Below are 27,341 nucleotides of genomic sequence, written 5' to 3'. Positions count from 1 at the left end.
TCAGGGTCATTTCGGGACTATTAGGGGATCATTTGATGACCTTTCCGGCATCATTTCTGGACATTTTTCGGAATCCGTCTGGGATCCCGTCGGGGTCATTTCAGGACTTTTTCGGGACTAATACGTGATCATTTTGGGACCCTTCCGGAATCATTTATGTATGGTTTTCGCGATCCGTCGTGGATCCCCTAAGGACCCTTCCTGGATATTTTCTGGATGGTTTTTGAGAACCGTCCGGGAGCCCGTCAGGGTCATTTCGGCACTTTTTCGGGACTATTTCGGGATCATTTTGGTACCCTTCAGGCATAATTTCTTTGTGGTTCTCTGGATAAGTCTAGAATCGTGTCGTTGTCATTTCGGGTTTTTTGGGACTATTCCGGGAACTTTTGGAGACCCTTCCGTGGCATTTCTAGATGGTTTTCGGGATCTGTCCGCGATAGCGTCGGGGTCATTTCGTGGATTTTTCTGGATAATTTCGGGATCATTTAGGGATCCTATCAGGTTATCAGCTCATTTAGTTCTTTTTTACTCAATTACAAAAATAAAATGTATTAGACAGAAACATCTTTTTAAACAGATAACTTGATAAGCAGGCTAACGTGAATATCCCATATATTTAATTTTCTCCTTGCGGACGGGGCCGCGGGTAAAGGCTAGTACCGAAATAATCAGGTTGAAGAGCTGAGTTGATTTAGCCATGTCCGTCTGTACGTTTGTCCGTCTGTCCGTCTGTCTGTTTGTATGCAAACTAGTCCCTCAATTTTTGAGGTATCTTGATAAAATTTGGTGGGCGGGTGTATTTGGGTGTCCGATTAGACATTTGTCGGAACCGGCCGGATCGGACCACTATAGCATATATCCTCCATACAACCGATTTTTCAGAAAAAGAGGATTTTTGTCATATCTTACCCAATTTAACAGATTGAAGCTTCAAACTTCACCATATAATTTCGTATATTGCACATATTGTTGCCTGAAAAAACTGATGAGATCGGTCGTATATATAGTATATATCCCCCACAACCGATTGTTCAGATAAGAAACTTTTCGTAATTACTGCCCTATTTTAAGAGCTAGAGGCTTCAAATTTCAACGAATGCTTACGTATATAGCATATATTGTTGTCTGAAAAAATCATAAAGATCGGTGGTATATATAGTATATATATGGTGGTATATATAGTATATATATCTAATATCTAATCTAATCTAATATATATTATAAATGGCAAAGTTTGGATGTGAAGATGTTTGGATGTTTGTCCAGACGTTTGTCTTTGTGACTCAATCACGCAAGAACGGCTGGACCGATTTGGATGAAATTTTGCACACATATAGCCAATAGTCTAGAAGGATCTACTAGCTATATATTTTTCAAAAGGGGCGTGGTCCCCGCCCCCTAGGAACAGTTAATATTTAATTATTATATTTTTTCGTCTTTGCGACTGAATCACGCCAGAATGGCTACACGGATTTTGATGAAATTTGGGACACAGACACAGACTACTAGCGAAATTTTTTTCGAACATGGAAAGAGGGGTGGGGGTCTCACGACCCCTTCGAGCAATTACCTTTAAATAATTTTTACACATTATACCTTTACGTATACTGGCCTTCACCAATATCACAGACTCAAGGGGTCAAATAAGTCGAGGGCTTACAAAGTAAGCAGTGACACCCTCCGCCACCTCCTCCATTTATCTCCCACTCTGGTGTAAAATCTATTAATTGTTATAACTCAATATAAATTTTCTCCTAAATCAATAGTTTTTGGTATCTGGCACATACAGATCGAGATCTAGACAATTTTGGAGGAACGATCAGTGGTCCTCTCCTTTTACTCCCGCCATCCGCCCTCCTTCAATTGTTTTTCTTAGCACGCTTTTATTAGCTTTACCTGTATGTTTCTATGTTACTTTTCATTCGCTCCAATGCGCCTGCTGCCTTATTAACGTGGTTTTATAATTAGCTTCACCTCATATGGAGACCCTTCCGGGATCATTTCTGGATGGTTTTCGGGATCGGTCCGGGATCTCGCAGGGGTAATTTCGGGACTTTTTCGGGACTATTTCGGTATCATTTCTGGGTGGTTTTCGGGATCCGTCCGGGATCCCATCAGGGTAATATGGGGATCATTTGCGTACCTTCGAGAGATAAATTCTTGATGGTTGCCGGGATCATTACGGGACTTTTTCGGGGTTATTTTGGGTCCCTTTAGGCATCATTTCTGGATGGTCTTCGGGATTCGTCCGGCATCCCGTCAGGGTCACCCAAGATCATTTCTGGATGAATTTCGGTATCTGTCCGGGATGCCGTCAGGGTCATTTTGGAACTATTAGGGGATCATTTGAGGACCTTTCCGGCATCACTTCTGCATGGTTTTCGGTATCCGTTCAGGATCCCGTCGGAATAATTGCGGGACTTTTTCGGGACCATTTGGGGTCCCTTCCGGCATCATTTCTGGATGGTTTTTGCGATTCGTCCGGCATCCCGTCGGGGTCATTTCGGGACTTTTTCTCGACTAATACGGGATCATTTGCGGGCCCTTTCGGCATCAATTCTAGATAGTTGTCGGGATACGTTCGGGGTCCCGTCAGGGTCATTTCGGGACTTTTCCGAGACTATTTCGGGATCATTTTGGGACCTTCCCAAGATCATTTCTGGATGGATTTCGGGATCAGCCCGTGATGCCGTCAGGGTAATTTTGGGACTGTTAGGTGATCATTTGAGGACCTTTCCGGCATCACTTGGTTTTCGGTATCCGTTCAGGATCCCGTCGGATTCATTGCGGGACTTTTTCGGGATCATTTTGGTCCGGGATCCGGACGGGATTTCGGGATCTGCCCGGAATGCCTTCAGGGTAATTTTGGGACTATTAGGGGATCATTTGAGGACCTTTACGGCATCACTTCTGTATGGTTTTCATTGCGGGACTTTTTCGGGATCATTTGGGGTCCCTACCAAGATCATTTCTGGATGGATTTCGGGATCTGTCCGGGATCCCGTCAGGGTCATTTAGGGATGCGTTCGAGATCCCGTCAGGGTCATTTCGGGACTTCTTCGGGACTATATCGCGATCGTTTCTGGATCATTTTGGAACACCTTCAGGGATCATTTCTGTGTGGTTCTTTGGATACGTCTAGAATCGTGTCGTTGTCATTTCTGGTTTTTTGGGACTATTCCGGGATTTCGAGATCTGTCCGGGATCCCGTCAGGGTCATTTAGGAGTCCGTTCGAGATCCCGTCAGGGTCATTTCGGGACTATTAGGGGATCATTTGATGACCTTTCCGGCATCATTTCTGGACATTTTTCGGAATCCGTCTGGGATCCCGTCGGGGTCATTTCAGTACTTTTTCGGGACTAATACGTGATCATTTTGGGACCCTTCCGGAATCATTTCTGTATGGTTTTCGCGATCCGTCGTGGATCCCCTAAGGACCCTTCCTAGATATTTTCTGGATGGTTTTTGAGAACCGTCCGGGAGCCCGTCAGGGTCATTTCGGCACTTTTTCGGGACTATTTCGGGATCATTTTGGTACCCTTCAGGCATAATTTCTTTGTGGTTCTCTGGATAAGTCTAGAATCGTGTCGTTGTCATTTCGGGGTTTTTGGGACTATTCCGGGAACTTTTGGAGACCCTTCCGTGGCATTTCTAGATGTTTTTCGGGATCTGTCCGCGATAGCGTCGGGGTCATTTCGTGGATTTTTCTGGATAATTTCGGGATCATTTAGGGATCCTATCAGGTTATCAGCTCATTTAGTTCTTTTTTACTCAATTACAAAAATAAAATGTATTAGACAGAAACATCTTTTTAAACAGATAACTTGATAAGCAGGCTAACGTGAATATCCCATATATTTAATTTTCTCCTTGCGGACGGGGCCGCGGGTAAAGGCTAGTACCGAAATAATCAGGTTGAAGAGCTGAGTTGATTTAGCCATGTCCGTCTGTACGTTTGTCCGTCTGTCCGTCTGTCTGTTTGTATGCAAACTAGTCCCTCAATTTTTGAGATATCTTGATAAAATTTGGTGGGCGGGTGTATTTGGGTGTCCGATTAGACATTTGTCGGAACCGGCCGGATCGGACCACTATAGTATATATCCTCCATACAATCGATTTTTCAGAAAAAGAGGATTTTTGTCATATCTTACCCAATTTAACAGATTGAAGCTTCAAACTTCACCATATAATTTCGTATATTGCACATATTGTTGCCTGAAAAAACTGATGAGATCGGTCGTATATATAGTATATATCCCCCACAACCGATTGTTCAGATAAGAAACTTTTCGTAATTACTGCCCTATTTTAAGAGCTAGAGGCTTCAAATTTCAACGAATGCTTACGTATATAGCATATATTGTTGTCTGAAAAAATCATAAAGATCGGTGGTATATATAGTATATATATGGTGGTATATATAGTATATATATCTAATATCTAATCTAATCTAATATATATTATAAATGGCAAAGTTTGGATGTGAAGATGTTTGGATGTTTGTCCAGACGTTTGTCTTTGTGACTCAATCACGCAAGAACGGCTGGACCGATTTGGATGAAATTTTGCACACATATAGCGAATAGTCTAGAAGGATCTACTAGCTATATATTTTTCAAAAGGGGCGTGGTCCCCGCCCCCTAGGAACAGTTAATATTTAATTATTATATTTTTTCATCTTTGCGACTGAATCACGCCAGAATGGCTACACGGATTTTGATGAAATTTGGGACACAGACACAGACTACTAGCGAAATTTTTTTCGAACATGGAAAGAGGGGTGGGGGTCTCACGACCCCTTCGAGCAATTACCTTTTAATAATTTTTACACATTATACCTTTACGTATACTGGCCTTCACCAATATCACAGACTCAAGGGGTCAAATAAGTCGAGGGCTTACAAAGTAAGCAGTGACACCCTCCGCCACCTCCTCCATTTATCTCCCACTCTGGTGTAAAATCTATTAATTGTTATAACTCAATATAAATTTTCTCCTAAATCAATAGTTTTTGGTATCTGGCACATGCAGATCGAGATCTAGACAATTTTGGAGGAACGATCAGTGGTCCTCTCCTTTTACTCCCGCCATCCGCCCTCCTTCAATTGTTTTTCTTAGCACGCTTTTATTAGCTTTACCTGTATGTTTCGATGTAACTTTTCATTCGCTCCAATGCGCCTGCTGCCTTATTAACGTGGTTTTATAATTAGCTTCACCTCATATGGAGACCCTTCCGGGATCATTTCTGGATGGTTTTCGGGATCGGTCCGGGATCTCGCAGGGGTAATTTCGGGACTTTTTCGGGACTATTTCGGTATCATTTCTGGGTGGTTTTCGGGATCCGTCCGGGATCCCATCAGGGTAATATCGGGATCATTTGCGTACCTTCGAGAGATAAATTCTTGATGGTTGCCGGGATCATTACGGGACTTTTTCGGGGTTATTTTGGGTCCCTTTAGGCATCATTTCTGGATGGTCTTCGGGATTCGTCCGGCATCCCGTCGGGGTCATTTCGGGACTTTTTCGCGACTAATACGGGATCATTTGGGGACCCTTTCGGCACCATTTCTGGATGGTTTTCGAGATCCGTCCGGGATCTCGTTGGGGTAATTTGGGGACTTTTTCGGGATCATTTAGGGGCTCTTCCGGCAGCATTTCTGGATGGTTTTCGGGATCCGTCCGGGATCTCGTCGGGGTCATTTGGGGACTTTTTCGGGATCATTTGGGGGCTCTTCCGGCATCATTTCTGGATGGTTTTCGGGATCCGTCCGGGATCCCGTCGGGGTCATTTCGGGACTTTTTCGCGACTAATACGGCATCATTTGGGAACCCTTTCGCCATCATTTCTGAATGGTTTTCGGGATCCGTCCGGGATCCCATCAGGGCAATATCGGGACTATTAGGGGATCATTTGGGGCCTTTCTGGCATCATTTCTGGATAATTTTCGGGATCCGTCCGGGATGCCGACGAGGTCACTTCGGGACTATTTCGGGATCATTTGGGATACCTACCGATACCATTTCTGGATGGTTTTTGGGATTCGTCCGGGATTCCGTCGAGGTCATTTCGGGGCTTTTTCTCGACTAATACGGGATCATTTGAGGACCTTTCCGGCATCATTTCTGGATAGTTTTCGGAATCCTTTCGGGATCCCGTCACGGTCATTTCGGGACTTTTTCGGGATCATTTAAGGATGGCTTTCAGGGTTCGTCCGGGAAACCGTCAGGGTAATTTCTGGACTTTTCCGAGATTATTTCGAGATCATTCTGGGACCTTCCCAAGATAATTTCTGGATGGATTTCGGGATCTGTCCGGGATGCCGTCATGGTCATTTTGGGACTATTAGGTGATCATTTGAGGACCTTTCCGGCATCACTTCTGGATGGTTTTCGGTATCCATTCAGGATCCCGTCGGAATAATTGCGGGACTTTTTCGGGATCATTTGGGGTCCCTTCCAACATCATTTCTGTATGGTTTTTGGGATTCGTCCGACATCCCGTCGGGGTCATTTCGTGACTTTTACTCGACTAATACGGGATAATTTGCGGGCCCTTTCTGTATCATTTCTGGATAGTTGTCGGGATCCGTTCGGGATCCCGTCAGGGTCTTTTCGGAACTATTAGGAGATCATTTGAGGACCTTTCCGGCATCATTTCTGGATAGTTTTCGGGATCCTTTCGGGGTCCCATCAGGGTAATTTCGGGACTTTTTCGGCAACATTTAAGATTGGTTTTCAGGATTCGTCCGGGATCCCTTCAGGGTAATTTCAGGACTTTTCCGAGACTATTTCGAGATCATTTTGGGACCCTCCCAAGATCATTTCTGGATGAATTTCGGTATCTGTCCGGGATGCCGTCAGGGTCATTTTGGAACTATTAGGTGATCATTTGAGGACCTTTCCGGCATCACTTCTGCATGGTTTTCGGTATCCGTTAAGGATCCCGTCGGAATAATTGCGGGACTTTTTCGGGACCATTTGGGGTCCCTTCCGGCATCATTTCTGGATGGTTTTTGCGATTCGTCCGGCATCCCGTCGGGGTCATTTCGGGACTTTTTCTCGACTAATACGGGATCATTTGCGGGCCCTTTCGGCATCAATTCTAGATATTTATCGGGATACGTTCGGGGTCCCGTCAGGGTCATTTCGGGACTTTTCCGAGACTATTTCGGGATCATTTTGGGACCTTCCCAAGATCATTTCTGGATGGATTTCGGGATCAGTCCGTGATGCCGTCAGGGTCATTTTGGGACTGTTAGGTGATCATTTGAGGACCTTTCCGGCATCACTTGGTTTTCGGTATCCGTTCAGGATCCCGTCGGATTCATTGCGGGACTTTTTCGGGATCATTTTGGTCCGGGATCCGGACGGGATTTCGGGATCTGCCCGGAATGCCTTCAAGGTCATTTTGGGACTATTAGGTGATCATTTGAGGACCTTTCCGGCATCACTTCTGTATGGTTTTCATTGCGGGACTTTTTCGGGATCATTTGGGGTCCCTACCATGATCATTTCTGGATGGATTTCGGGATCTGTCCGGGATCCCGCCAGGGTCATTTAGGGATGCGTTCGAGATCCCGTCAGGGTCATTTCGGGACTTCTTCGGGACTATATCGGGATCGTTTCTGGATCATTTTGGAACACCTTCAGGGATCATTTCTGTGTGGTTCTTTGGATACGTCTAGAATCGTGTCGTTGTCATTTCTGGTTTTTTGGGACTATTCCGGGAACTTTTGGAGACCCATTCGGGGCATTTCTGGACGGTTTTCGGTATCCGTCCGCGATAGCTTGGGGCTCATTTCGTAGCTTTTTCTGGATAATTTCGGAATCATTTGGGATCCTATCAGGTTATCAGCTCATTTATTTCTTTTTTTTTTGCTCAATTACAAAAATAAAATGCATTAGACAGAAAACAAAATTTTAAACAGATAACTTGATAAGCATGCTAACGCGAATAGCCCATATATTTAAATTTCTCCTTGCGGACGGGGCCGCGGGTAAAGGCTAGTCTAATATCTAATCTAATATATATTATAAATGGCAAAGTTTGGATGCTTGGATGTTTAGATGTTTGGATGTTTGGATGTTTGTCCAGACGTTTGTCTTTGTGACTCAATCACGCAAGAACGGCTGGACGGATTTGGATGAAATTTGGCACACATATAGCCAATAGTCTAGAAGGATCTACTAGATATATATTTTTCAAAAGGGGGGAGGACCCCACCCCCTACGAACAGTTATAATTTAATTATTATATTTTTTAGTCTTTGCGACTGAATCACGCCAGAACGGCTACACGGATTTTGATGAAATTTGGGACACAGACAGTAGTCTACTAGCGAAATTTTTTTCGAACATGGAAAGAGGTTGGGGGATCCACGACCCCTTCGAGCAATTACTTTTTAATAATTTTTACACATTATAAATTTACGTATACTGACCTTCACCAATATCACAGACTCAAGGGGTCAAATAAGTCGAGGGCTTACAAAGTGAGCAGTGACACCCTCCGCCCCCCCCCCCCCCCACCCCCTTATCTCCTCCTATGGTGTAAAATCTATAAATTGTTATAACTCAATATAAATTTTCTCCTAAATCAATAGTTTTTGGTACCTGGCACATACAGATCGAGATCTAGACAATTTTGGAAAAAAGAGCAGCGGTCCTTCTCCTCCCGCCATCCGCCCTCCTTCCATTGTTTTTATTAGCACGCTTTTATTAGCTTTACCTGTATGTTTCTTTGTAACTCTTCCTTCGCTCCAACGCGCCTGCTGCCTTATTAAAATGGTTCAAAAATTAGCTTCGCCTTATTTGTAATCCCGTTAGGGTCATATCGCGACCCTTCCGGGATCATTTCTGGATGGTTTTCGGGATCCGTCCGGGATCCCGCCGGGGTCATTTCGGGACTTTTTCGTTACTATTTCGGGATAATTTTGGGACCCTTCCGGGATCATTTCTGTATAGTTTTCGGGATCCGTCCGGGATCCCGTCGGGGTTATTTTGGGATATTTTCGGCACTATTCCAGGATCTCTTCGGGACTATTCCGCGATCATTTGGGGACCCTTCCGACATCATTTCTGGATGGGTTTTGGGATCCGTCCGGGATCCCGTCAGGGTAATTTGGGACAATTAGGGGATCATTTGAAGACCTTTCCGGCATCATTTCTGCATAGTTTCCGGGATCCGTCGGGGATCTCGACGGGGTCATTTCGGGACTATTTCGGGATCATTTGGGGTACCTACCGGGATCACATCTGGATGGTTTTCGGTATCCGCCCGGGATCCCGTCGGGGTCATCTCGGGACTTTTTCGGGATTTTTTGGGGTCTCTTCCGGCCTGGATGGTTTTCGGGATCCTGTCGGGGTCATTTCGGGACTTTTTCGGGACTATGTCTGAATCATTTTGGGACCCCCCGTGGTTAATTTCTGAATGATTTTCGGGATCTGTCCTGGAGTTTTAGTATCATCTTGGGACCCTTCCGGGATCATTTTAGGTCTCTTCGCAACCGATAGTTCAGCACACATGCCTTTTTAAATTATGAGCTTTTATGGCCGTGGAATTACTGCTAATTATTCGTAATTAAAATTCGGTATGTTTTATCTTCAATCTAACACAGCTTTTTCGATCTATAATCGTGTAAGGAACTGTTATAACTATAATTACACTTTTTGTAATATTTCAACCAACTAAATACCCGAAAAAGAAACACTATTTTCATTTAAAAAATTCTCTTTGGTTTTAGCTAATTGTAGTTTCACTCCTTTGTTCTATGAGTAGTAATTCTTTCTCCCCTTTCATATCAGTTAATTTAATTTTTTAGAAACAAAATGTATTTTTTTAATTCGATATTGTACTATTCATGAAAGCGTGCCTTTCAGCTTTTCTTCTTATTTAGTTCTTTTTTTTTACTAAATTACAAAAATAAAATACACTAGACAAAAATAATTTTTAAACAGATAATTTGATAAGCAGGCTAACGTGAATAGCACATGTATTTTATTTTCTCCTTGCGGACGTTGCCGCGGGTAAAGGCTAGTATATATTATAAATGGTAAAGTTTGGATGTGAAGATGTTTGGATGTTTGTCCAGACGTTTGTCTTTGTGACTCAATCACGCAAGAACGGCTGGACCGATTTGGATGAAATTTTGCACACATATAGCCAATAGTCTAGAAGGATCTACTAGCTATATATTTTTCAAAAGGGGCGTGGTCGCCGCCCCCTAGGGACAGTTATAATTTAATTATTATATTTTTTCGTCTTTGCGACTGAATCACGCCAGAATGGCTACACGGATTTTGATGAAATTGGGGACACAGACAGTAGTCTACTAGCGAAATTTTGGTTCGAACATGGAAAGAGGGTTGGGGTCCCACGACCTCTTCGAGCAATTACTTTTTAATAATTTTTACACATTATAACTTTACCTATACTGGCCTTCACCAATATCACAGACTCAAGAGGTCAAATAAGTCGAGGGCTTACAAAGTAAGCAGTGACACCCTCCGGCGCCCCCCCCCCCTTTATCACCCGCTCTGGTGTAAAATCTATAAATTGTTATAACTCAATATAAATTTTCTCCAAAATCAAGAGTTTTTGGTATCTGGCACATACAGATCGAAATCTAAACAATTTTGGAAAAACGATCAGTGGTCCTCTCCTTCTCCTCCCGCCATCCTCCGTCCTTCAATTGTTTTTCTTAGCACGCTTTTATTAGCTTTACCTGTATGTTTCTATGTAACTTTTCATTCGCTCCAATGCGCCTGCTGCCTTATTAAAATGGTTCTAAAATTAGATTCGCCTTATTTGTAATCCCGTTAGGGTCATATCGAGACCCTTCTGGGATCATTTCTGGATGGTTTTCGGGATCCGCCCGTGATCCCGCCGGGGTCATTTCGGGACTTTTTCGGAATAATTTGGGGTCCCTTCCGGCATCATTTCTGTATGGTTTTCGGGATCCGTCCGGGATGCCGTCGGGGTCTTTTCAGGGTTTTTCGAGATCATTTGGGGTGCCTTCCGTCATCATTTCTAGATGGTTTTAGGTGTCCGTCCGGGATACCGTCGGGGTCATTTCGGGACTTTTTCGCGACTAATACGGTATTATTTGGGGACCCTTTCGGCATCATTTCTGGATGGCTTTCGGGATCCGTCCAGGATTCCGTCAGCGTCATTTCGGGACTATTAGGGGATATTTCGGGATAATTTGGGGTACCTACCGGCATCATTTCTGGATGTTTTTCGGTATACGTCCGGGATCCCGTCGGGGTCATTTCGGGACTTTTTCGGGACCATTTGGGGTCCCTTCCGGCATCATTTCTGGATGGTTTTCGGGATCCTGTTTGGGTCGTTTCGGGACTTTTGCGGGATTATTAGGGGTCTCTTCCGGCATTATTTCTGGATAGTTTTCGGGATCCGTCCGGGATCCCGTCGATGTCATTTCGGGACTATTTCGGCATCATTTGGGGTACCTTCCGGCATCATTTCTAGATGGTTTTCGGGGTCATTTCGAAACTTTTTCTGGACTAATACAGGATCATTTGGGGACCCTTTCGGCATCATTTCTGGATGGTTTACGGGATCCGTCCGGGATCCCGTCGGGGTCATTTCGAGATTTTTCGCGACTAATACGGGATCATTTGGGGACCCTTTCGTTATCATTTCTGGATGGTTTTCGGGATCCGTCCGGGATCTCGGCAGGGTCATTTCGGGACTATTTGGGGATTATTTGGGAACCTTTCGGGCATCATTTCGGGGATCCCTCGGGGATCCCTTCAGGGTCATTTCGGTATCATTTTGGAGTACCCACCGCCATCATTTCTGGTTGGTTTTCGGTATTCGTCTGGGATCCCGTCGGGGTCATTTCAGTACTTTTTCGGGATCATTTGGGGTACTACCGGTATCATTTCTGGTTGGTTTTCGGGATCCGTCCGGGATCCTATCGGGATAATTTCGGGACTTTTTCGGGATCATTTGGGGTCCCTTCCGGCGTTATTTCTGCTTGATTTTCGGGATCCGTTCGGATCCCGTCGGGGTCATTTCAGGGCTTTTTCGGGATCATTTGGGGTACCTACCGTCATCATTTCTAGATGGTTTTGAGTATCCGTCCGGGATTCCTTCGGGGTCATTTCGGGACTTTTTCGCGGCTAATACGGGATCATTGGGGCCCTTTCGGCATCATTTCTGGATGGTTTTCGGGATCCGTCCGGGATTCCGTCAGCGTCATTTCGGGACTATTAGGGGATAATTTGGGGACCTTTCCGGCATCATTTCTAGATAGTTTTCGGGATCCGTCCGGGATCCCGACGGGGTCATTTCGGGATAATTTGGGGTACCTACCGTCATCATTTCTGGCTCATTTTCGGGATCCGTCCGGGATCCCGTCGGTGTCATTTCGGAACTATTTCGGGATCATTTGGGGTACCTACCGGCATCATTTCTGGCTGATTTTCGGGATCCGTCCGGGATTCCGTCGGTGTCATTTCGGAACTATTTCGGGATCATTTGGGGTACCTACCGGCATCAGTTCTGGATGGTTTTCGGGATCCGTACGGGATCCCGTCACGTCCATTTCGGCACTTTTTCGGGATAATTTAAGCAAGGTTTTCAGGATCCGTTCGAGATCCCGTCAGGGTAATTTCTGGTCTTTTCCGAGACTATTTCAGGATCATTTTGGGACCCTTCCAAGATCATTCCTGGATGGATTTCGGGATCTGTCCGTATCCCGTTAGGGTCATTTAGGGATCCTTTCGAGATCACGTCAGGGTCATTTCGGGACTTCTTCGGGACTATTTCGGGATAATTTTTGGATGGTTTTTGGGATCCGTCCGGGAGCCCGTCTGGGTCATTTTGGAACTTTTTCAGGGCTAATACGGGATCATTTGGGGACCCTTCCGGCATCACTTCTGGATGGATTTCGGGATCTGAACGGGAACCCTTCAGGGTAATTTCGGGACTATTTCGGGATCATTTCGAGACCCTTTAGGGGGCATTTCATGACTTTCTGTATTATTTCGTGATCATTTGGGCACCCCTCCGGCATCAATTGATGGTTTGCCGGATCCATCAGGGTAATTTCGGGAACATTTTGGGATTTGGGGACCCTTCCGAGGGTATTTCGGGATCCGTCCGGGATGCCGTAGGAGTCATTTCGAGATTTTTTTTTTACTTTTTAGGGATAGTTTTGGGACCCTTCCGGGATCATTTCTGAATACGTGCGGGATCCCATCGAGGTCATTTCCGGACTATTTCGCGACTAATACAGGATCATTTGGGGACCCTTTCACCATCATTTCTGAATGGTTTTCGGGATCCGTCCGGGATCTCGTCAGGGTCATTTCGGGACTATTTGAGGATCATTTGGGAACCTTTCGGGCATCATTTCTGGATAGTTTCCGGGATCCCTCGGGGATCCCTTCAGGGTCCTTTCGGCACTATTTCGGGATCATTTTGGGGTAACCACCGGCATCTTTTCTGGATGGTTTTCGGTATTCGTCCGGGATCCCGTCGGGGTCATTTCAGGATTTTCTCGGGATTTGTCCATGATCGCGACGGGGTCATTTCGGGACTATTTCGGGGTCAGGTAAGCATGGTTTTCAGGGTCCGTCCGAGATCCCATCAGGGTAATTTCTGGACTTTTCTGAGACTTTTCAGGATCATTTTGGGACCTTTCCAAGATATTTCCTGGATGGATTTCGGGATCTGTCCGTGATCCCGTCAGGGTCATTTCTGGACTTCTTCGGGACTATTTCGTGATCTTTTTTGGATGGTTTTCGGGATCTGTCCGGGAGCCCGTCTGGGTCATTTCAGAACTTTTTCAGGGCTAATATCATCATTTGGGGATCTTTCCGGCATCACTTCTGGATGGATTTCGGGATCTGTAAGGGAACCCATCAGGGTAATTTCGAGACTTTTTCTGGACTATTTCGGGATCATTTGGAGACCCTTTAGGCGTCATTTAATTTTTCTGTATTATTTCGGGATCATTTCGGGACCCTTCCGGAATTGAGATGGTTTGCCTGATCCATCAGGGTGATTTGGGGACCCTTCCGGGGTCATTTCTGGATCCGTCCGGGATGCCATAAGAGTAATTTCGAGACTTTTTTGTTACTTTTTCGGGATAGTGTTGGAACCTTCCGGGATCATTTCTGGATCAGTGCGGGATCCCATCGGGGTTATTTCCGGACTATTTCGGGATGATTTTGGGACCCTTCTGGAATCATTCCTGTATGGTTTTCGCGATACGTCGTGGGTCCCCTCGGGGTCATTTCGGAATTTTTTCTGGACTATGTCGGGATAATTTATTAACCCTTTTTGGATATTTTCTGGATGATTTTTGAGATCCGTCCGGGAGCCCGTCAGGGTCATTTCGGGACTATTTCGGGATCAGTTTGGTACCCTTCAGAGATCATTTCTGTGTGGTTCTCTGGATAAGTCTAGAATCGTGTCGTTGTCATTTCGATTTTTTTTGGGTCTGTTCCGGGAACTTTTGAAGACCCTTTGGGGGCATTTCTGGATGGTTTTAGGAATCCGTCCGCGATAGCGTCGGGTTCATTTATTTGCTTTTTATGGATAATTTCGGATCATTTTGGGATCCTATAAGATTATCAGCTCATTTAGTTCTTTTTTGATCAATTACAAATATAAAATGCATTACACAGAAACAAAATTTTAAACAGATAACTTGATAAGCAGGCTAACGCGAATAACCCATATATTTCATTTTCTCCTTGCGGACGGGGCCGGGGGTAAAGGCTAGTATATATATTATAAATGGCAAAGTTTGGATGTGAAGATGTTTGGATGTTTGTCCAGACGTTTGTCTTTGTGACTCAATCACGCAAGAACGGCTGGACGGATTTGGATGAAATTTGGCACACATATAGCCAATAGTCTAGAAGGATCTACTAGATATATATTTTTCAAAAGGGGGGAGGACCCCACCCCCTACGAACAGTTATAATTTAATTATTATATTTTTTAGTCTTTGCGACTGAATCACGCCAGAACGGCTACACGGATTTTGATGAAATTTGGGACACAGACAGTAGTCTACTAGCGAAATTTTTTTCGAACATGGAAAGAGGGGTTGGTGTCCCACGACCCCTTCGACCAATTACTTTTTAATAATTTTTACACATTATAACTTTACGTATACTGGCCTTCACCAATATCACAGACTCAAGGGGTCAAAAAAGTCGAGGGCTTACAAAGTGAGCAGTGACACCACCCGTCTTCCTCCCCCTTCTCTCCACCTCTGGTGTAAAATCTATAAATTGTTATAACTCAAAATAAATTGTCTCCAAAATCAAGAGTTTTTGGTATCTGGCACATACAGATCGAGATCTAAACAATTTTGGAAAAACGATCAGTGGTCCTCTCCTTCTCCTCCCGCCATCCGCCCTCCTTCAATTGTTTTTATTAGCACGCATTTATTAGCTTTACCTGTATGTTTCTATGTAACTTTTCATTCGCTCCAATGCGCCTGCTGCCTTATTAACATGGTTTTATAATTAGCTTCACCTTATTTGTAATCCCGTAAGGGTCATATGGAGACCCTTCCGGGATCATTTCTGGATGGTTTTCGGGATCGGTCCGGGATCCCGCCGGGGTCATTTCGGGACTTTTTCGGGACTATTTCGGGATCATTTTGGGACCCTTCCGGGATCATTTCTGTATAGTTTTCGGGATCCGTCTAGGATCCTGTCGGGGTTATTTTGGGACATTTTCGGGACTATTCCGGAAACATTTCGGGATTATTTCGCGATCATTTGGGGACCCTTCCGGCATCATTTCTGGATGGTTTTCGGGATCCGTCCGGGATCTCGTCGGGGTAGTTTCGGGATCATTTGCGTACCGTCGAGAGATAAATTCTTGATGGTTGCCGGGATCATTACGGGACTTTTTCGGGGTTATTTTGTGTTCCTATAGGCATCATTTCTGGATGGTCTTCGGGATTCGTCCGGCATCCCGTCGGGGTCATTTCGGGACTTTTTCGCGACTAATGCGGGATCATTTGGGACCCTTTCGGCATCATTTCTGGATGGTTTTCGGGATCCGTGCGGGATCTCGTCGGGGTAATTCGGGGAATTTTTCGGGATCATTTGGGGGCTCTTCCGGCATTATTTCTGGATGGTTTACGGAATCCGTCCGGGATCTCTTCGGGGTCATTTGGGGACTTTTTCGGGATCATTTGGGGCTCTTCCTGCATCATTTCTGGACGGTTTTCGGGATCCGTCCGGGATCCCATCGGGGTCATTTCGGGACTTTTTCGCGAATAATACGGGATCATTAGGGAACCCTTTCGGCATCATTTCTGGATGGTTTTCGGGATCCGTCCCGGATCTCGTCGGGGTAATTTGGGGACTTTTTCGGGATCATTTGGGGGCTCTTCCGGCATCATTTCTGGATGGTTTCCGGGATCCGTCCGGGATCTCGTCGGGGTCATTTGGGGACTTTTTCGGGATCATTTGGGGGCTCTTCCGGCATCATTTCTGGATGGTTTTCGGGATCCGTCCGGGATCTCGTCGGGGTCATTTGGGGACTTTTTCGGGATCATTTGGGGGCTCTTCCGGCATCATTTCTGGATGGTTTTCGGGATCCGTCCGGGGTCCCGTCGGGGTCATTTTTTGGGACTTTTTCGCGACTAATAGGGGATCATTTGGGAACCCTTTCGGCATCATTTCTGGATGGTTTTCGGGATCCGTCCGGAATCCCATCAGGGTAATTTCGGGACTATAAGGGGATCATTTGGGTACCTTTCCGGCATCATTTCTGGATAATTTTCGGGATCCGTCCGGGATGCCGACGAGGTCGTTTCGGGACTATTTCGGGATCATTTGGGATACCTACCGGCATCATTTCTGGATGGTTATTTGGGATTCGTACGGGATCCCGTCGAGGTCATATCGGGACTTTTTCGGGATCATTTAAGGATGGCTTTCAGGATTCGTCCGGGAACCCGTCAGGGTAATTTCTGGACTTTTCCGAGACTATTTCGGGATCATTTTGGGACCATCCCTAGATCATTTCTGGATGGATTTCGGGATCAGTCCGAGATCCCGTCAGGATCATTTTTGGACTATTAGGTGATCATTTGAGGACCTTTCCGGCATCACTTCTGGATGGTTTTGAGCATCCGTTCAGGATCCCGTCGGAATTATTGCGGGACTTTTTTGGGATCATTTGGGGTCCCTCCCAAGATCATTTCTGGATGGATTTCGGGATATGTCCGGGATCCCGTCAGGGTCATTTCGGGACTTCTTCGGGACTATATCGCGATCGTTTCTGGATCATTTTGGAACACCTTCAGGGATCATTTCTGTGTGGTTCTTTGGATACGTCTAGAATCGTGTCGTTGTCATTTCTGGTTTTTTGGGACTATTCCGGGATTTCGAGATCTGTCCGGGATCCCGTCAGGGTCATTTAGGAGTCCGTTCGAGATCCCGTCAGGGTCATTTCGGGACTATTAGGGGATCATTTGATGACCTTTCCGGCATCATTTCTGGACATTTTTCGGAATCCGTCTGGGATCCCGTCGGGGTCATTTCAGTACTTTTTCGGGACTAATACGTGATCATTTTGGGACCCTTCCGGAATCATTTCTGTATGGTTTTCGCGATCCGTCGTGGATCCCCTAAGGACCCTTCCTAGATATTTTCTGGATGGTTTTTGAGAACCGTCCGGGAGCCCGTCAGGGTCATTTCGGCACTTTTTCGGGACTATTTCGGGATCATTTTGGTACCCTTCAGGCATAATTTCTTTGTGGTTCTCTGGATAAGTCTAGAATCGTGTCGTTGTCATTTCGGGGTTTTTGGGACTATTCCGGGAACTTTTGGAGACCCTTCCGTGGCATTTCTAGATGTTTTTCGGGATCTGTCCGCGATAGCGTCGGGGTCATTTCGTGGATTTTTCTGGATAATTTCGGGATCATTTAGGGATCCTATCAGGTTATCAGCTCATTTAGTTCTTTTTTACTCAATTACAAAAATAAAATGTATTAGACAGAAACATCTTTTTAAACAGATAACTTGATAAGCAGGCTAACGTGAATATCCCATATATTTAATTTTCTCCTTGCGGACGGGGCCGCGGGTAAAGGCTAGTACCGAAATAATCAGGTTGAAGAGCTGAGTTGATTTAGCCATGTCCGTCTGTACGTTTGTCCGTCTGTCCGTCTGTCTGTTTGTATGCAAACTAGCCCCTCAATTTTTGAGATATCTTCATAAAATTTGGTGGGCGGGTGTATTTTGGTGTCCGATTAGACATTTGTCGGAACCGGCCGGATCGGACCACTATAGTATATATCCTCCATACAATCGATTTTTCAGAAAAAGAGGATTTTTGTCATATCTTACCCAATTTAACAGATTGAAGCTTCAAACTTCACCATATAATTTCGTATATTGCACATATTGTTGCCTGAAAAAACTGATGAGATCGGTCGTATATATAGTATATATCCCCCACAACCGATTGTTCAGATAAGAAACTTTTCGTAATTACTGCCCTATTTTAAGAGCTAGAGGCTTCAAATTTCAACGAATGCTTACGTATATAGCATATATTGTTGTCTGAAAAAATCATAAAGATCGGTGGTATATATAGTATATATATGGTGGTATATATAGTATATATATCTAATATCTAATCTAATCTAATATATATTATAAATGGCAAAGTTTGGATGTGAAGATGTTTGGATGTTTGTCCAGACGTTTGTCTTTGTGACTCAATCACGCAAGAACGGCTGGACCGATTTGGATGAAATTTTGCACACATATAGCGAATAGTCTAGAAGGATCTACTAGCTATATATTTTTCAAAAGGGGCGTGGTCCCCGCCCCCTAGGAACAGTTAATATTTAATTATTATATTTTTTCATCTTTGCGACTGAATCACGCCAGAATGGCTACACGGATTTTGATGAAATTTGGGACACAGACACAGACTACTAGCGAAATTTTTTTCGAACATGGAAAGAGGGGTGGGGGTCTCACGACCCCTTCGAGCAATTACCTTTTAATAATTTTTACACATTATACCTTTACGTATACTGGCCTTCACCAATATCACAGACTCAAGGGGTCAAATAAGTCGAGGGCTTACAAAGTAAGCAGTGACACCCTCCGCCACCTCCTCCATTTATCTCCCACTCTGGTGTAAAATCTATTAATTGTTATAACTCAATATAAATTTTCTCCTAAATCAATAGTTTTTGGTATCTGGCACATGCAGATCGAGATCTAGACAATTTTGGAGGAACGATCAGTGGTCCTCTCCTTTTACTCCCGCCATCCGCCCTCCTTCAATTGTTTTTCTTAGCACGCTTTTATTAGCTTTACCTGTATGTTTCGATGTAACTTTTCATTCGCTCCAATGCGCCTGCTGCCTTATTAACGTGGTTTTATAATTAGCTTCACCTCATATGGAGACCCTTCCGGGATCATTTCTGGATGGTTTTCGGGATCGGTCCGGGATCTCGCAGGGGTAATTTCGGGACTTTTTCGGGACTATTTCGGTATCATTTCTGGGTGGTTTTCGGGATCCGTCCGGGATCCCATCAGGGTAATATCGGGATCATTTGCGTACCTTCGAGAGATAAATTCTTGATGGTTGCCGGGATCATTACGGGACTTTTTCGGGGTTATTTTGGGTCCCTGTAGGCATCATTTCTGGATGGTCTTCGGGATTCGTCCGGCATCCCGTCGGGGTCATTTCGGGACTTTTTCGCGACTAATACGGGATCATTTGGGGACCCTTTCGGCACCATTTCTGGATGGTTTTCGAGATCCGTCCGGGATCTCGTTGGGGTAATTTGGGGACTTTTTCGGGATCATTTAGGGGCTCTTCCGGCAGCATTTCTGGATGGTTTTCGGGATCCGTCCGGGATCTCGTCGGGGTCATTTGGGGACTTTTTCGGGATCATTTGGGGGCTCTTCCGGCATCATTTCTGGATGGTTTTCGGGATCCGTCCGGGATCCCGTCGGGGTCATTTCGGGACTTTTTCGCGACTAATACGGCATCATTTGGGAACCCTTTCGGCATCATTTCTGAATGGTTTTCGGGATCCGTCCGGGATCCCATCAGGGCAATATCGGGACTATTAGGGGATCATTTGGGGCCTTTCTGGCATCATTTCTGGATAATTTTCGGGATCCGTCCGGGATGCCGACGAGGTCACTTCGGGACTATTTCGGGATCATTTGGGATACCTACCGATACCATTTCTGGATGGTTTTCGGGATTCGTCCGGGATTCCGTCGAGGTCATTTCGGGGCTTTTTCTCGACTAATACGGGATCATTTGAGGACCTTTCCGGCATCATTTCTGGATAGTTTTCGGAATCCTTTCGGGATCCCGTCACGGTCATTTCGGGACTTTTTCGGGATCATTTAAGGATGGCTTTCAGGGTTCGTCCGGGAAACCGTCAGGGTAATTTCTGGACTTTTCCGAGATTATTTCGAGATCATTCTGGGACCTTCCCAAGATAATTTCTGGATGGATTTCGGGATCTGTCCGGGATGCCGTCATGGTCATTTTGGGACTATTAGGTGATCATTTGAGGACCTTTCCGGCATCACTTCTGGATGGTTTTCGGTATCCATTCAGGATCCCGTCGGAATAATTGCGGGACTTTTTCGGGATCATTTGGGGTCCCTTCCAACATCATTTCTGTATGGTTTTTGGGATTCGTCCGACATCCCGTCGGGGTCATTTCGTGACTTTTACTCGACTAATACGGGATAATTTGCGGGCCCTTTCTGTATCATTTCTGGATAGTTGTCGGGATCCGTTCGGGATCCCGTCAGGGTCTTTTCGGAACTATTAGGAGATCATTTGAGGACCTTTCCGGCATCATTTCTGGATAGTTTTCGGGATCCTTTCGGGGTCCCATCAGGGTAATTTCGGGACTTTTTCGGCAACATTTAAGATTGGTTTTCAGGATTCGTCCGGGATCCCTTCAGGGTAATTTCAGGACTTTTCCGAGACTATTTCGAGATCATTTTGGGACCCTCCCAAGATCATTTCTGGATGAATTTCGGTATCTGTCCGGGATGCCGTCAGGGTCATTTTGGAACTATTAGGTGATCATTTGAGGACCTTTCCGGCATCACTTCTGCATGGTTTTCGGTATCCGTTCAGGATCCCGTCGGAATAATTGCGGAACTTTTTCGGGACCATTTGGGGTCCCTTCCGGCATCATTTCTGGATGGTTTTTGCGATTCGTCCGGCATCCCGTCGGGGTCATTTCGGGACTTTTTCTCGACTAATACGGGATCATTTGCGGGCCCTTTCGGCATCAATTCTAGATATTTGTCGGGATACGTTCGGGGTCCCGTCAGGGTCATTTCGGGACTTTTCCGAGACTATTTCGGGATCATTTTGGGACCTTCCCAAGATCATTTCTGGATGGATTTCGGGATCAGTCCGTGATGCCGTCAGGGTCATTTTGGGACTGTTAGGTGATCATTTGAGGACCTTTCCGGCATCACTTGGTTTTCGGTATCCGTTCAGGATCCCGTCGGATTCATTGCGGGACTTTTTCGGGATCATTTTGGTCCGGGATCCGGACGGGATTTCGGGATCTGCCCGGAATGCCTTCAAGGTCATTTTGGGACTATTAGGTGATCATTTGAGGACCTTTCCGGCATCACTTCTGTATGGTTTTCATTGCGGGACTTTTTCGGGATCATTTGGGGTCCCTACCAAGATCATTTCTGGATGGATTTCGGGATCTGTCCGGGATCCCGCCAGGGTCATTTAGGGATGCGTTCGAGATCCCGTCAGGGTCATTTCGGGACTTCTTCGGGACTATATCGGGATCGTTTCTGGATCATTTTGGAACACCTTCAGGGATCATTTCTGTGTGGTTCTTTGGATACGTCTAGAATCGTGTCGTTGTCATTTCTGGTTTTTTGGGACTATTCCGGGAACTTTTGGAGACCCATTCGGGGCATTTCTGGACGGTTTTCGGTATCCGTCCGCGATAGCTTGGGGCTCATTTCGTAGCTTTTTCTGGATAATTTCGGAATCATTTGGGATCCTATCAGGTTATCAGCTCATTTATTTCTTTTTTTTTTGCTCAATTACAAAAATAAAATGCATTAGACAGAAAACAAAATTTTAAACAGATAACTTGATAAGCATGCTAACGCGAATAGCCCATATATTTAAATTTCTCCTTGCGGACGGGGCCGCGGGTAAAGGCTAGTCTAATATCTAATCTAATATATATTATAAATGGCAAAGTTTGGATGCTTGGATGTTTAGATGTTTGGATGTTTGGATGTTTGTCCAGACGTTTGTCTTTGTGACTCAATCACGCAAGAACGGCTGGACGGATTTGGATGAAATTTGGCACACATATAGCCAATAGTCTAGAAGGATCTACTAGATATATATTTTTCAAAAGGGGGGAGGACCCCACCCCCTACGAACAGTTATAATTTAATTATTATATTTTTTAGTCTTTGCGACTGAATCACGCCAGAACGGCTACACGGATTTTGATGAAATTTGGGACACAGACAGTAGTCTACTAGCGAAATTTTTTTCGAACATGGAAAGAGGTTGGGGGATCCACGACCCCTTCGAGCAATTACTTTTTAATAATTTTTACACATTATAAATTTACGTATACTGACCTTCACCAATATCACAGACTCAAGGGGTCAAATAAGTCGAGGGCTTACAAAGTGAGCAGTGACACCCTCCGCCCCCCCCCCCCCCCCACCCCCTTATCTCCTCCTATGGTGTAAAATCTATAAATTGTTATAACTCAATATAAATTTTCTCCTAAATCAATAGTTTTTGGTACCTGGCACATACAGATCGAGATCTAGACAATTTTGGAAAAAAGAGCAGCGGTCCTTCTCCTCCCGCCATCCGCCCTCCTTCCATTGTTTTTATTAGCACGCTTTTATTAGCTTTACCTGTATGTTTCTTTGTAACTCTTCCATCGCTCCAACGCGCCTGCTGCTTTATTAAAATGGTTCAAAAATTAGCTTCGCCTTATTTGTAATCCCGTTAGGGTCATATCGCGACCCTTCCGGGATCATTTCTGGATGGTTTTCGGGATCCGTCCGGGATCCCGCCGGGGTCATTTCGGGACTTTTTCGTTACTATTTCGGGATAATTTTGGGACCCTTCCGGGATCATTTCTGTATAGTTTTCGGGATCCGTCCGGGATCCCGTCGGGGTTATTTTGGGATATTTTCGGCACTATTCCAGGATCTCTTCGGGACTATTCCGCGATCATTTGGGGACCCTTCCGACATCATTTCTGGATGGGTTTTGGGATCCGTCCGGGATCCCGTCAGGGTAATTTGGGACAATTAGGGGATCATTTGAAGACCTTTCCGGCATCATTTCTGCATAGTTTCCGGGATCCGTCGGGGATCTCGACGGGGTCATTTCGGGACTATTTCGGGATCATTTGGGGTACCTACCGGGATCACATCTGGATGGTTTTCGGTATCCGCCCGGGATCCCGTCGGGGTCATCTCGGGACTTTTTCGGGATTTTTTGGGGTCTCTTCCGGCCTGGATGGTTTTCGGGATCCTGTCGGGGTCATTTCGGGACTTTTTCGGGACTATGTCTGAATCATTTTGGGACCCCCCGTGGTTAATTTCTGAATGATTTTCGGGATCTGTCCTGGAGTTTTAGTATCATCTTGGGACCCTTCCGGGATCATTTTAGGTCTCTTCGCAACCGATAGTTCAGCACACATGCCTTTTTAAATTATGAGCTTTTATGGCCGTGGAATTACTGCTAATTATTCGTAATTAAAATTCGGTATGTTTTATCTTCAATCTAACACAGCTTTTTCGATCTATAATCGTGTAAGGAACTGTTATAACTATAATTACACTTTTTGTAATATTTCAACCAACTAAATACCCGAAAAAGAAACACTATTTTCATTTAAAAAATTCTCTTTGGTTTTAGCTAATTGTAGTTTCACTCCTTTGTTCTATGAGTAGTAATTCTTTCTCCCCTTTCATATCAGTTAATTTAATTTTTTAGAAACAAAATGTATTTTTTTAATTCGATATTGTACTATTCATGAAAGCGTGCCTTTCAGCTTTTCTTCTTATTTAGTTCTTTTTTTTTACTAAATTACAAAAATAAAATACACTAGACAAAAATAATTTTTAAACAGATAATTTGATAAGCAGGCTAACGTGAATAGCACATGTATTTTATTTTCTCCTTGCGGACGTTGCCGCGGGTAAAGGCTAGTATATATTATAAATGGTAAAGTTTGGATGTGAAGATGTTTGGATGTTTGTCCAGACGTTTGTCTTTGTGACTCAATCACGCAAGAACGGCTGGACCGATTTGGATGAAATTTTGCACACATATAGCCAATAGTCTAGAAGGATCTACTAGCTATATATTTTTCAAAAGGGGCGTGGTCGCCGCCCCCTAGGGACAGTTATAATTTAATTATTATATTTTTTCGTCTTTGCGACTGAATCACGCCAGAATGGCTACACGGATTTTGATGAAATTGGGGACACAGACAGTAGTCTACTAGCGAAATTTTGGTTCGAACATGGAAAGAGGGTTGGGGTCCCACGACCTCTTCGAGCAATTACTTTTTAATAATTTTTACACATTATAACTTTACCTATACTGGCCTTCACCAATATCACAGACTCAAGAGGTCAAATAAGTCGAGGGCTTACAAAGTAAGCAGTGACACCCTCCGGCGCCCCCCCCCCCTTTATCACCCGCTCTGGTGTAAAATCTATAAATTGTTATAACTCAATATAAATTTTCTCCAAAATCAAGAGTTTTTGGTATCTGGCACATACAGATCGAAATCTAAACAATTTTGGAAAAACGATCAGTGGTCCTCTCCTTCTCCTCCCGCCATCCTCCGTCCTTCAATTGTTTTTCTTAGCACGCTTTTATTAGCTTTACCTGTATGTTTCTATGTAACTTTTCATTCGCTCCAATGCGCCTGCTGCCTTATTAAAATGGTTCTAAAATTAGATTCGCCTTATTTGTAATCCCGTTAGGGTCATATCGAGACCCTTCTGGGATCATTTCTGGATGGTTTTCGGGATCCGCCCGTGATCCCGCCGGGGTCATTTCGGGACTTTTTCGGAATAATTTGGGGTCCCTTCCGGCATCATTTCTGTATGGTTTTCGGGATCCGTCCGGGATGCCGTCGGGGTCTTTTCAGGGTTTTTCGAGATCATTTGGGGTGCCTTCCGTCATCATTTCTAGATGGTTTTAGGTGTCCGTCCGGGATACCGTCGGGGTCATTTCGGGACTTTTTCGCGACTAATACGGTATTATTTGGGGACCCTTTCGGCATCATTTCTGGATGGCTTTCGGGATCCGTCCAGGATTCCGTCAGCGTCATTTCGGGACTATTAGGGGATATTTCGGGATAATTTGGGGTACCTACCGGCATCATTTCTGGATGTTTTTCGGTATACGTCCGGGATCCCGTCGGGGTCATTTCGGGACTTTTTCGGGACCATTTGGGGTCCCTTCCGGCATCATTTCTGGATGGTTTTCGGGATCCTGTTTGGGTCGTTTCGGGACTTTTGCGGGATTATTAGGGGTCTCTTCCGGCATTATTTCTGGATAGTTTTCGGGATCCGTCCGGGATCCCGTCGATGTCATTTCGGGACTATTTCGGCATCATTTGGGGTACCTTCCGGCATCATTTCTAGATGGTTTTCGGGGTCATTTCGAAACTTTTTCTGGACTAATACAGGATCATTTGGGGACCCTTTCGGCATCATTTCTGGATGGTTTACGGGATCCGTCCGGGATCCCGTCGGGGTCATTTCGAGATTTTTCGCGACTAATACGGGATCATTTGGGGACCCTTTCGTTATCATTTCTGGATGGTTTTCGGGATCCGTCCGGGATCTCGGCAGGGTCATTTCGGGACTATTTGGGGATTATTTGGGAACCTTTCGGGCATCATTTCGGGATAGTTTCCGGGATCCCTCGGGGATCCCTTCAGGGTCATTTCGGTATCATTTTGGAGTACCCACCGCCATCATTTCTGGTTGGTTTTCGGTATTCGTCTGGGATCCCGTCGGGGTCATTTCAGTACTTTTTCGGGATCATTTGGGGTACTACCGGTATCATTTCTGGTTGGTTTTCGGGATCCGTCCGGGATCCTATCGGGATAATTTCGGGACTTTTTCGGGATCATTTGGGGTCCCTTCCGGCGTTATTTCTGCTTGATTTTCGGGATCCGTTCGGATCCCGTCGGGGTCATTTCAGGGCTTTTTCGGGATCATTTGGGGTACCTACCGTCATCATTTCTAGATGGTTTTGAGTATCCGTCCGGGATTCCTTCGGGGTCATTTCGGGACTTTTTCGCGGCTAATACGGGATCATTGGGGCCCTTTCGGCATCATTTCTGGATGGTTTTCGGGATCCGTCCGGGATTCCGTCAGCGTCATTTCGGGACTATTAGGGGATAATTTGGGGACCTTTCCGGCATCATTTCTAGATAGTTTTCGGGATCCGTCCGGGATCCCGACGGGGTCATTTCGGGATAATTTGGGGTACCTACCGTCATCATTTCTGGCTCATTTTCGGGATCCGTCCGGGATCCCGTCGGTGTCATTTCGGAACTATTTCGGGATCATTTGGGGTACCTACCGGCATCATTTCTGGCTGATTTTCGGGATCCGTCCGGGATTCCGTCGGTGTCATTTCGGAACTATTTCGGGATCATTTGGGGTACCTACCGGCATCAGTTCTGGATGGTTTTCGGGATCCGTACGGGATCCCGTCACGTCCATTTCGGCACTTTTTCGGGATAATTTAAGCAAGGTTTTCAGGATCCGTTCGAGATCCCGTCAGGGTAATTTCTGGTCTTTTCCGAGACTATTTCAGGATCATTTTGGGACCCTTCCAAGATCATTCCTGGATGGATTTCGGGATCTGTCCGTATCCCGTTAGGGTCATTTAGGGATCCTTTCGAGATCACGTCAGGGTCATTTCGGGACTTCTTCGGGACTATTTCGGGATAATTTTTGGATGGTTTTTGGGATCCGTCCGGGAGCATTTTGGAACTTTTTCAGGGCTAATACGGGATCATTTGGGGACCCTTCCGGCATCACTTCTGGATGGATTTCGGGATCTGAACGGGAACCCTTCAGGGTAATTTCGGGACTATTTCGGGATCATTTCGAGACCCTTTAGGGGGCATTTCATGACTTTCTGTATTATTTCGTGATCATTTGGGCACCCCTCCGGCATCAATTGATGGTTTGCCGGATCCATCAGGGTAATTTCGGGAACATTTTGGGATTTGGGGACCCTTCCGAGGGTATTTCGGGATCCGTCCGGGATGCC

Source organism: Eurosta solidaginis, chromosome X, assembly GCF_040869045.1.
Source record: "Eurosta solidaginis isolate ZX-2024a chromosome X, ASM4086904v1, whole genome shotgun sequence".
In the NCBI taxonomy this organism is placed as follows: Eukaryota; Metazoa; Arthropoda; class Insecta; order Diptera; family Tephritidae; genus Eurosta; species Eurosta solidaginis.
Note: the sequence above shows the minus strand (reverse complement) of the source record.